This window comes from Myotis nattereri (assembly GCF_964212035.1).
Source record: "Myotis nattereri genome assembly, chromosome: 4".
NCBI lineage: Eukaryota > Metazoa > Chordata > Mammalia > Chiroptera > Vespertilionidae > Myotis > Myotis nattereri.
Window position 1 is genome coordinate 22,644,305 of NC_138079.1, and position 13,564 is coordinate 22,657,868.

Sequence of the window (13,564 nt, forward strand, 5' to 3'; positions counted from 1 at the left end):
TCAGAATTCTTTGCTTTATGAAGTTCAGTAGTCTGCCTCATCAACTTCTTCTCACTTGACATCCATAGTTTGTTCAGCCGTGGGCAAACTATGGCCCGCAGGCTGGATCCAGCCATTTGAAATGAATAAAACTAAAAAAAAAAAAAAAAAAAAAAAAAAAAGACCGTACCCTTTTATGTAATGATGTTTACTTTGAATTTATATTAGTTCACACAAACACTCCATCCATGCTTTTGTTCCGGCCCTCTGGTCCAGTTTATGAACCCATTGTGGCCCTGGAGTCAAAAAGTTTGCCCACCCCTGGTTTAGATAGTGTGTTTTTTCCCCTGCACAAATGAAGAATAGGACTCGATAGGTAGAGAAATTTTGAGCAACAGACTCTCATTTTGGCAGGAGCTATAAACTGAATCAGATGATTAAAGCTTTTGTTTATAGGTTCATATGCCCCCTGATCATCAGATTACCAGATGTATTAGCTGCTATAACATATTACCACAAATTTAGTGGAATAGAACAACACAGATATATTCTTACAGTTCTGTAGTTCAAAAGTCTAGGCCGGCTCAGCTGGTTATTTTAAGTTTCACAGTGCCAAAATCAAGGTGTTAGCTTGCTGAGCTCTTTTTAGCCAACTATGCGAAAAATTTCATTTCAAATTCATTTAGTTTGTCACCAGAATACAGTTGTTTTGGGTAGTAGACCTGAAGCCCCATCAACATTTTAAAATCTGAATATTAAAAGAATGTTTCCTGAAGTTCAAATTGTAGCAAAAGATGTCATTCCATGCACACAGTTCATACACATTGCTAGATAAGATGACTAATATGATTTGAAGAATCTACACATGCTCAGGTTCCCTCACAACCTATGGAATACTATGCTGCTATAAAAAAGAAGGCATTCTTACCATTTGCAACAGCATGGATGGAACTGGAGAGCATTATGCTAAGTGAAATAACCTAGTCAGTGAAAGAAAAATACCACATGATCTCAATAATTTGTGGAATATAAAGAACATTATAAACTGACTAGGGGCTTAGCGTACAAAATCGCACGAGACCCAGGACCCAGAGTCCTGCAGCTCAGCAGGACCCAGAAAGAGTCCTGTGGCTGCTGCTGCTGGGGGAGGCGGGATACAAAAACCCACCCACCACCCTGGTGGGACCCAGAAACCCACCTGCACCTCTGGCCAAGGTCCTCCAGAGTCAAGTCGCCACCCACCCGGGCGCCTCACCTCGCACCCAGCCCCGCCCACCCAGCCCCACCCCACGCACGCAGCCTCCTGCTGATCGGTCATTATGGCGTGATGGTGTGACGACCACAGGCTTTTTATATCAAACAGACTGTCAAACTAAAGCAGGACGGCGGGGGAGGGGAGGGGGGATAAGAGATCAACTGAAGGACTTGTATGCATGCAATTAGCATAACCAATGCACGCAAGACACTGGGAGGGAGGCGGGAATGTGCTGGGGGAGTAGGGGAGGCCAGGGGAAGGTCAATGGGGAAAAAAAGAAGACATATATACTACTATTTGTAATGCTTTAAACAATAAAATAAAATTTAAAAAATAAAAGAGCAGTAAGAACTCCACTAAATAGTAAAATATTAAAAAAAACCCTATATTCCACTATCTCTTTCACAGTTCCAAAAGCATTCTGTCGTTTGTATCTGTGATTTAATTTAACCTAAAGCCAATAGTTAATTCATGTGAGAAAGCAAAGTGATCAGCACTTAGACTGGCACCTTGTGTAGATATGGCGCTATAATTCCTGAGGCTACAGGCAGAAGCTAATTAGGGAAAAGTATTTTTTTATTTTTATGTTTATTTTTTTTAATGTCAGGGGCTTACACTATTATCTGAAAAACACCCAGAACTGGATAAGACTATATATGAAGCCCTGGTACTTGGGATGGAGTTTGGACGAACTCTTGCTACAAGGTAGATAGAGGATGCCATGTATTACCCCTACTGGTTTAAATAATTTTGTTCATGGTTTATCAAGCAAAAATATAAGATGGTTTTATCATTCACATGCATATGACCCAGGGAAATGGTCAGTTTTCAAGGAATAGTCATAGACATCTGTAGTTTTCCCTCTTAAAAACACAAAACATTGTCAGGTGTTACCTGCATCCTATCACCTCTTTGATAACCTATTTCTGAACAGTTTCTTAAGTTGTGCTGTGTATATGCCACTACATCTACAACTGGACTAGTATTATAACAGAGGATAATTTAATTAAAGTGTTTGTTCAAGCTAGACTTAATTTATGAGCCTCAATAGGTCACCTCCTTTATTTACTGAGCAATATATAACACAAACCAAAGCTCTTGTAATCCATTACAGAAATGGAAATAAATCACAACTGTCCTATGGAAACTCTGTCAGAGAACTTAATGAAAAACAGAAGTAAAGCTTTTGACTTTATTCCATCTCTTACGGTTTTTCTTTCTTATTTTCTTAAGAATTTATACTTATTGAAGAAAGAGATATTGGAGGCCAACGTCAACTGTTGTGCCTGCCATTTTACACAACCATCATCAAGGTGACTCTGGAGCTTTGAAATAAGAAATATATAGTTGACCACCATAACAAAAGTGATTTATCACTTGTCATTTAAGTATGCAATTTAAATTCATCACTATTTGCCCCAGGAAAGTAAATCATCTTCTAATAGTTACTATAAAAGTAGTGGGCTTTTAGTCTTAAGAGCAGAATGCCTCAGGAAGCTATGCTACTTTGCCGCCTCTCAGCATTTTCACTCTAGCTCTCAGCCCCTGACATCTCTGTTGCAAACATGAATGAACAGATTTTCTTTCATTAGAGAGTCTTCTTAGCAGAATTGCTGCCATGCCTATAATAATAGCAGCCTCAGTAATTGAGTCAAACTGCTGATGTCAATACAAGTAAGGGGAATATATGTAATGGAAAAAACAAGTCCACAGCTGACTATGAAGCTCTCACTCTAAAGCAGTGGTTCTCAACCTTCCTAATGCCGCGACCCTTTAATAAAGTTCCTCATGTTGTGCTGACCCCCAATTTCATTGTTACAAATTAAAGCATAGTGATTAATCACAAAACAATATGTAATTATATATTTGTTTTCCGATGGTCTTAGGCGACCCCTGTGAGAGGGTTGTTTGACTCCCAAAGGGGTCGCGTCCCATAGGTTGAGAACTGCTGCTCTAAAGAAAAGGAGCTGTCTGGAAAATGTCATCAGATATTTTCCTACCCTTAGATTTGTCTTTAAGGACAAGTAGAAGCAATACTAATAGAAGACATGATAATCATACAGTTCTAGGGATGTTTTGTTAAAAAAATGGGATTTCCCCATTGAATGGTTAATCCTTGTCTAAATCAGTTGACCATAGATACATGTGTTTGTTTCTGGAATCTCAATTCTACTTCATTGATCTTAAGTCTGTCCTTATACCAGTACAACAATATTTTGATTACTCTTGCTTTGTAATAAGTTTGAAATTAGGACAGCTGGGTTCTTCAACTGTTTTCTTTTTTACGTGTGTGTGTGGGGGGGTGGGGCCTGTTTAGGGATCCTTGAAATTTCATATGAATTTTAAAATCAGCTTGTCAAATTCTATAGGTAGCTGTGATTCTGAAAAGATTGCATTGAATCTGTAGACAATTTTTTCTTGCTGTTTTAACAATATTGTCATATGACCAATAATCTTGGGATATTTTTCCATTTATTTTGAAATTCTTTAATTTACTTCAACAATGTTTTGTGATATTAAAATATAATGTTTTTACTTTTTTATTCAATATATTCCTAAGTGTTTAGTTTCATTTGATGCTATTTTAAATGAAATTGCTTTCTTAATTTCTTTGCAAATGCTTTATATAAAGATATAAGTATTCCTTTTTTAATAATAGTACTTTTGAGATGTAATTAACATACAATACAATTTACAGTTTTAAGTGTAATTCAGTGTGTTTTAATATATTCACAGAGCAGTTTTTGCATATTTCTTTGCAAATTTATAGAAATACACCTTACTGTTGTATATTGATTTATATACTACAGTTTTCTTATATGCATTTAGTATTTTTAATAATTTTTGGTGGGTTCCTTAGGATTGTCTATGTGCAAGATAAAATAGTGTTATCTTCTAGTAGAAATAGTTTTACTTCTTTCTTTCCAAAATGAATGCCTTGCATTTCTTTCCTTTTTTCTTTCATTTTCTTTTCTTTTTTTTCTTTTTTTTGCCTAATTGCTCTGACTAGAACCTCTAGACATCCATGTGTTTTTGTTTGTATGTTTGTTTGATTCTGATCTTAGAAAGTATCTAATCTTTGATCATTGCTATGCCTTTAGTTGTGAGTTTTCCATAAGGTATCCCTTGAAGTACAAAGGTTTTTAACTATGATCAAATTTAATTTATGTGGTTGAGGAAGTTCTCTTCTACTCTTATTTGTTGAGAGTTTTTATCATGAAAGTGAGTTGGATTTCTTTCCAATGAGTTTTTTGTGTTTATTCAGCTGGTTATGCGATTTTTGTTTTTTCTTGTATTGACATTGTGTATTACATGTTAAACCAAGCTTACATTAAAGGATGAATCCCGCTTAGTCATAGTGTATAGCTAGTTTTATATGTTACTAGATTCAATTTGCTAGTAATCTGCTAAAGATTTTGATGTCCACATTCCTGGATATTGGTCTGTAGATTTATTTTCTTGTGACATGTTTGTCTTTCATTTTTTTTTCTTTTCTCTTTTCTTTTCTTTTTTTTCTTTTCTCTTCTTTATTTTCTTTCTTTTCTTTTCTTTTCCTTTCTTTTTAAATTAGGTAATACTGACTGACCTCAAAGAATGAATTGAGAAGTGCTTCCTCCTCTTCTAATTTTTGGAAGAGTTTATGAAAAAAAAAATGGCATTAAGTTTTATTTAAATGTTTGGTAGAAATGTCTGTGATGTCATCTGGACCTACACTTTAACTTGTGGGTTTTTTTAAACTACTAATTAAATTTATTTTCTTGTTATAAGTATATTCAGATTTGCTCTTTATTCTTAAGTCAGTTTTGTTAGTTCATGTATGTAGGAATTTGAACATTTCATCTGTCATCTAATTTATTGTTATACTCTTGTGTTTAATATACCTTTATAATTTTTTATAAGTCTTAGGGATCTTTGTCTTCATTCCTAATCATTTTTTTAAAATCAAAAATTTATACTGATTCATATTAAATGATTCTTCTACATCTATAGAAATAAGCATGTGTGTTTTTTTCTCCTTTAATCAGGTATAATCTTACCTAATAATAGACAGTCATGTAAATTGACGGTCCCTCTGCTACACTCACCAGCCAATCAGGAGAGTATGCAAATAAACCCAACAAAGATGTTTGTTAATTTGCATATGAAGGCTCAGAGCGAAGACTGAAGGCTCTGGCCAGAGCAGAGAAAACTTAAGGCTGAAGAGGCTTCGCTTCTCCACTGCAGCAGGAGTGAAGGCCTGGGTCCTGGGTGCTGGAGGAAAACCAGTGCTGGCAGACAGGGGAAGGAAGACCTGTTGTACAAACCTCTTCGTGCAATGGGCCTCTAGTACATTTATAAATTCAAGAATAATAAACCAGCTTTCCAGTCCTGTGATAAATACACATTAATGGTATTTTATATTATAATATTTTATTAGATTTTGTACACTGATCTTTTAAAATTTAGTGTTTTCTTTTTTTCTATATATTTGTTGGTGATAATAGGCCTGTAATTTTTTATTTTCTTGTTTTGGTTTTGGACTCAGTGTTGTACTTGTCATAGAATGAATTGCAGAGAACTCTCTCTTTCTACTCTGGGAGAACTTGCAGACAAATGATATTGTAAAGTCTTGAAATTTTGTAGGACATCACTATAAGTGCCTCTGTGGGGTAGCTTTAGATATGGAGAGGATTGTAGCAAGATTATGCCCAGTGGTCCCATACAGACCCTTCCTCCTTGACTACTCTTGAAATGTAATTATCATAAAGCTGATGAAATAGCTACTAAATTTAATGAGATATTAGATACATTTTAAACTATACACTCTATTTTTTTAATTTTTTAATTAAATCTTTATTGTTCAGATTATTACAGTTGTTCTTTTTTCTCCCAATAGCTCTCCTCCACCCGGTTCCCACCCCATCCTCTGCCCTTACCCTCCCCCCATACTGTCCTCATCCATAGGTGTGCAATTTTGGTCCAGTCACTTCCCGCACCCCCCACACCCGTTTCCCCCGAGAATTGTCAGTCCACTCCCTTTCTATGCCCCTAATTCTATTAAATCTTCAGTTTATTCTGTTCATCAGATTATTTATTCACTTGATTTTTAGATTCACTTGTTGATAGATATGTATTTGTTGTTCGTAATTTTTATATTTGCCTTTTTCTTCTTCTTCCTTTCTTAAAGAATATCTTTCAGCATTTCATATAATACTGGTTTGGTGGTGATGAACTCCTTTAGCTTTTTCTTATCTGTGAAGCTCTTTATCTGACCTTCAATTCTGAATGATAGCTTTGCTGGATAAAGTAATCTTGGTTGTAGGTTCTTGCTATTCATCACGTTGAATATTTCTTGCCACTCCCATCAGGACTGCATAGTTTCTGTTGAGAAATCAGCTGACAATCGTATAGGTACTCCCTTGTAGGTAACTAACTGTTTTTCTCTTGCTGCTTTTAAGATTCTCTCTTTGTCTTTTGCTCTTGGCATTTTAATGATGATGTGTCTTGGTGTGGTCCTCTTTGGATTCCTTTTGTTTGGGGTTCTCTGCGCTTCCTGGACTTGTAAGTCTATTTCTTTCACCAGGTAAGGGAAGTTTTCTGTCATTATTTCTTCAAATAGGTTTTCAATATCTTGCTCTCTCTTTTCTTCTGGCACACCCATAACTCAGAAGTGGTTATGCTTGAAGTTGTCCCAGAGGCTCCTTACACTATCTTTATATTTTTGGAATCTTTTTTCTTTTTGCTTTTCCAGTTGGGTGTTTTTTGCTTCTTCGTATTTCAAATCTTTGACTTGATTCTTGGGATCCTCTAGTCTGCTGTTGGAACTCTGTATAATATTCTTTATTTCAGTCAGTGTATGCTAAATTTCTAGTTGGTTCTTTTTCATAACCTCGAGGGTCTCACTAGATTTATCAAGGGTCTCACTAAATTTATCGGCAGTTTCTAGAAAATTCTTGAAAAACCTTATAACCGTGGTTTTGAGCTCTATATCCAGTAGTTTTCTTTCCTCCATTTCTGTCATTTGTGACCTGTTTCTTTTTCTCTGCATTTTGGCTGTTTCCCTGTGTTGATAGAGTGGCTTTCTGTGCTAGCTGTCCTATAGTGCCCCGTAGCTCAACCTCCCCAATTACCTGAGGTGGACACTCTTGGTGCACCCCTTGGTGGGCTGTGTGCACATTCTTGTTGTAGTTAAGCCTTGATTGTTGTAGGTATCACTGGGAGGAATTGACCTCCAGGACAATTGGCTGTGAGAATCAGCTGTGTCTACGGTGTGAGAACTTCTGTGCTGGAGACACCCTTATGGGGTAAGACTTGCTTCAGTGGGGCTTTGGTGCTCACTGAGTCTGCCCCCTGAGTGTGTCCCTTATGGATCTGAGGAGTTGTAATCTGGATGATCCCACTCTGACCACTGGTTACACTGGCTCTTGGATCTCTAAGGAGGTGCTAATTTACCCTCTGCCTGAGGCTACCCAGCAGGAGCTACAGAGATATCTGAAGATTCCTCTTCTTTGTTTGGGATTTGGAGGTGCCCAGATGAGGCCCAGCTGAGAAGCAATGCAAGCTGCTGTGGGGCCTTGGGCCTTCTTTTGGATGTTCTGGGTCTCTCTGACACAGCTGCAGTTTGTTAGGTAATTTTAGATTGCAAAGGGCCAGGCCATTCATATGCAAAAGCCTCTGGGCACAGCTTGGGTGAGGCGGGGTCTCAGGGAATCAACAGGGTGGAGCAAACAGCTATGGCTGATCCTCAGCCCTGCCCTAAAAGGTTCCCCGGGCTCAGTGTTCCATGGTAATCACTGCAAGCACCTCTGAGAGAAAGCCGCCCTCGAGTTCTGCCCAATGCCAGCCCAGTCTCTCCCCGTATGAGTCTGGGTTTCCAGAGACTCGCCCAGAACTGGAGTTCAGAGCAGTCGGGAGCTTTTGTCTCCCTCCTGATTGAAAAAGACAACCACGTCCTCAATTGCCAGCCCTTTCTTCATGCGCCTCTGTAACTCTGCACTTTACTTCCGCACCTCCTCTGTGTCTCAGTGTGCTTTTCTCTTTCCTTCTAGTAGTAGAATTTCCACTCAGCCAGCCTTCCTGTGGTTCTGGATTATGTCTGTTTTGTCTTTTAGTTGTAGTTTTGAAGTGGTTGTGCGATGCAGCAATTTCAGTTGTTTACCTATGCCGCCATCTTGTTTTCTCTTAGATACATTTTTGAGATTTGTCAACTACCTTGAGAGTGAGATATCAAATATCAGAGTCAACCTTTTAGTTTTAATTCTCTCCAGGATTTGGCCCCTCAAGACCTCTTCTCTCAAACAACTTACCTTTCTTATCAGAGAAATGTATAGATGGTCTTTCTGCATTGCTAACAGGAGTGGGGCTCTTGGGGTGCCACTGGAATAAGCATTTTTAGGGGCCCCCATGGGAGAATTAAATGTAATAAAAAGTTTTATTTAAATGAAATTATATCCTTGGGTTTGTGAAGTCCTATTTCCCATAATCCAGTCCTGGAAGGAGATTCAGCAGGGATAGAAGCAAAGCCAGCATCCACAGTTTCTGTTCCAAGGTGGAGCTGGGTCCCATTCAGCATTAGTCTCGTTGTAGTCCATCAGTCCATTGTGTGTGGGGTCCACATGGTGAATTCAGGAGCATGAGAGTCCTGCAAGCCAGGAGTCAATTACAAACAAGAGAGCTAAGAGTAAGAGAAGATAAGTCCTTAACTCCTGTTTTTAGGAAGTTATATATTTCAAATCTTCCCGCACTTGCAGTGGCCATACCTACTCTGATCAATGACTTGTTCCCAGGTGTGACTGAAAGCCAAGTACCTTCCCTATGTCACCCAGACTTTATTGGGTGTGCATCTATTCTTCCCCTGTCCAGTCTTTTTCACCAGGCCAGAAGCTTTGCAGCTAGCTGCACAGATGAATGCCCATAATGTTTGACCTTCCCCTTGCTCCTTTCCTTTTAATTAATAACTGGGTTAATTACAACAGTAGCACCTTCACTGGGGTATTTATAATACTTACCCAAATTTTTTTGTTACTCTGGGTAAGAGAATTGATCTGAATCAAGTTAATTAGCCATTTCCAGAAGCACAATATACTACAGATTTGTGTGTGTATGTGTGTGTGTGTGTGTGTTTTAATTTTCATATCTATGAATATTTCACCCATAGTTTTTTTTTTTATTTATTTTTTACTTTTTGTTTGTTTGTTTTTTATCCTCATCTGGGGATATTTTTCCATTGTTTTTTAGAGTGAAAAAGAGAGGGAAAGACAGAGAGAAATATCAATGTGAGAGAAACACATGGACTGGTTGCCTCCTGCATCAAACCTCCCCCCAACGAGGGCCTGGGCCAGGGAAGAGTCTGCAGCCGAGGCATGTGCCCTTGACTGGGATCAAACCGAACACCCTTTGGCCCAGAGGCCAATGTTCTATCCGCTGAACAAACTGGTTAGGGCTAACACATAGTTTTTATTGTTAATTTATATCCTAAAATTATGTCCTGATAAATATAATTTATATTCTGTGTGGGTTTATTTATGTTCTAGTACATGGTAATGTTTTTTAAATATTTTATATTTGCTTCTAGAAGAATGTTGAATAGTAGTGAAACTTGCTTAAGTATTTATATGTTTTATAACCTATCCACTTTGGGGGAAGTATACCAAATGATCTTATTAAGAATATGTTTTTATTATCTGTTCCATGGTCTGTTTTCCTGTCAGTGTACTTTATTTTTAGCTGAGCAATGGTGTTCAGATGGCTACCAGAGGTGGTGAAGTGAGAGAGAGAGAGAAAGAGAGAGAGAGAATTAACCTTTCACTAATAGCTCCAGCAATATTTCTGGGGATCACTATGATCAGCTTCATTTATTCCAAATGTTTCTCTCTAAGTCCATGTCTATGAGATGAGTGTGGACTAAAAATTGTTTGGGGGGAGTGTGTTTTCCATAGAGAGTGTAGGATACTATATATTTACATATTTGTTGTTGTCTTTTTGAAAAATAAATGTGTCAATAATTTATTTTCTTTAGTAAATATTAGTTATTTGAACTCATTTTCAGAGTTGTGGAAATGAGAATAAAGTCAGACAACCAATAAGTATGAGAAATAGACTACCTCAATTGTGGAATATTTTTCACTTTTTTAATTAAAATGCTGCCATAAATGAAGTTTCTGCTACACTGCTTCTCTATGGGAGACCTATTATTCTTCCATTTTTAAATGCTATATAAAGAGAGAGTATTTGGGGGTTTTCTTCATGTTAACTATGCAGGTTAGCCAGAATGGAAATATTTTTTTCCCTTTCAATCTTACTAAAATAAACAGTACAGTCCATCTATTTTTTAATTTGTTAAGGAAATTTTATTCTATAGTACTATTGACAGAGCTTGCACTTTTGTACCCTGAGAATCCTGATAAAAAACATTTAGTCTTTTTTTTTCTATGATTAACATCTGCCTTTATTATTATTGTATCTTTTGTGTTTTCACCTCAAACTACTGCCTTTACCACCTCCTTAAATTTTCAGTGGTTCTTTGTAGTTCTTAATAAGCAAATCAGAATTGCATTTGAGAATTTAAGCAGTGATAAACTATAATTCATGACTTAATGTGAAACTACTTAAAACAGACCATTGTGCTAAAAAGCTTTAATATTAAACACTGCTAAGTCATTTCAATTTATTTAAATAAGAACAAACTAGAGAATTTACATCACATTCTCACATTTTGTTACATTTAAACATCTCATTTTCTGATACATTTTTCATATTCAAAATTTACATTATTTTTATTTATTGATTGTAAAGAGGGAGGATGGAAGAGGGAGGGAGGGAGGGAGGGAGGGAGGGAGGGAAGGAGGGAGGGAGGGAGGGAGAGAGAGAGAGAGAGAGAGAGAGAGAGAGAGAGAGAGAGAGAGAGAGATCAACAGCGATCCATTGCCTCCCATACACATCTGATGGGATCAAACCTGCAACCTAGGTATGTGCTCTGCTGGGGAATCGAACCAGCAACTTTTTGGTGTGCAGGATGGCACTCCAACTGAGCCACACTGGCCAGTGTAAGTTACTTTCTAAACTTCATTTTGTTTTCCAGTTGCACTTCTGTGTTGATGTTTTCACCAATGCTGCTGCAAACAGCTTCTATAGCTATTTTAATGCTTTCTTCCGCTTGAATTTGTATCTGTCAGGTTTCCACTCTATTGAGTGACCCCACAAATGTCTCTGCTGCCTCCATGTTGCATTCTGCACTTGCTCGTCCTGGCCTTTCTCACCTCCTGGCAGCATTGGCTACGGCTCCTTACCTTTTCCTCCCTGGCACGGTGTTCTCCCGGTTTCTATGTGAGAACACGCTCCCTTAGTTCTATCCTACTTATGTTTTCAGTCTCTTTCCTCCTGTTTTTGACTTTTTTTATATAGAAATGCCACAGGATCCATCTTTGATCTTCTTTGTTTTATCTTTAATGTCTCCTTTGATGATTTCATCTAGTGCAATGACTTTAAGTATCATATTTAAGGCAAGGATTTGAAATTCACATTTCTAGCCCAAAACTGTCTCACAAGTTCCAAACACATTTTAAGTATTTACTCATTACTGCTACTTGAATATCTAAAAGACATTTTTAATTAAACAAAACTGCTGATTTTCTCTCCAAAATGTACTTCACCCATAGTTGTTTTTATTTGTTTGTCTGTTTTTGTTTATTTATTTATTTTCATGGAAACTCCATCTTTACTATATATATGTGTGTGTGTGTGTGTGTGTGTGTGTGTGTGTGTGTATAATCTTGACTTCTTCCCTCATATGTTATAGAGAGTCACTAGGAAATACCATTGGTTTCAAAATATATCCAGAAATGAACTTAATCCAAGCCACAGACATTTCTTTCTGGATTATTATGGCAGTGGCTTCATAATAGTTCTCCCTACCACTATCCTAAGCCCCAGTAGTCCATCCTCCACAAAAGAGAACTACAGTGATCCTTTTAAAACACAAGTGAGTTCATCACGCAAAATGCACAAGTGCTTTTATTTTATTCAGAATGAAAGCCAGTCCTTAAATTGGCTTGTGAGATTCTGCACAATCCTGTCATCTCTTGCCTTCCTGATTGTTTGTCTTATTGTTCTTTCTCTGCTCTAACCAAACTGGTATCTTTATAGATCCTTGGCTATGCTAGTTGTGCTGCCTGCTGACTTCTTTGCCTCTAGTCAGTATTCTGACTAGAAGAGTCTTTTCCCAGATATGTCCATACTTAGCTGAAGCACCTCCTTCAGATTTCTAAGTTTCATCTTTCCCTTTTGGTTACATACACCTTTCAATTTCTCTTTATTTTGCAGCACTGTTTAGTATTTTTTCCTAGATCAAACATACAATAGTCTTCTTTCTTTTATTATTTGATTTTTTAAATTGTTTTCTTTCCCTCTGCACTCTTTTTTATTGTACCAAGCCTTCTTAATTTTTTTTTAATTTCTTTATTGATTAAGGTATTACATATGTGTCCTTATCTACCCATTGCCCCCACCCCCCACTCATGCCCTCACCCCCCTGGTGTCTGTGTCCATTGGTTAGGCTTATATGCATGCATACAAGTCCTTTGGTTGATCTCTTCCCCTTATCTCTGCCCTCCCCTACCTTCCCTCTGAAGTCTGATGGTCTGACAGATGCTTCTCTGTCTCTGGATCTGTTTTTGTTCATCAGTTTATGTTGTTCATTATATTCCATAAATGAGTGAGATCATGTGATATTTATCTTTATCTGACTGAAGAGCATTATGCTAAGTGAAACAAGTGAATACATTTTGATATATTAAATCTTAGAGCTTATTCAAATTATAGCATACTTCTCTTTAAAATGTTATGGTCATTCTATTCCATACACTTTTTATCATTTTAAACAATCTATCAATAGAAATTGTTTACTAAACTATTGCAATACTTTTAAAATAATATTTATAATATAGTTCATACTTGCTTTTCTTAAAAAGTGTTCTGCATGTTGTGGTAATATCAAACGTAGGTAATCCTGTAACTACTTTGGGCTCAGTAACAAGTCAAATGAGAAAATATAAAATTATTTGTATCTTATATAAAGTAAGTCAAATAAACAGCAATGCACTTTAAAATAATTGTAATTTCATTGTCTACAGAAATAAAATAAATTTATTAAACTAGCATGTGCAAATGTACATTTTTTAATAAAGAGGAACTCTGTGGATAATATATCTTCTGATATATGGCAAACTCATTAGAATAGAGCAATAGTTATTATATGAAAAACCATATCAATGAAAGCTATTAAATGAGAAAATGGTTGTCAATGTATCATAGTAAAACAACTGTGATTTTTATTTAAATTAAAATCAATTA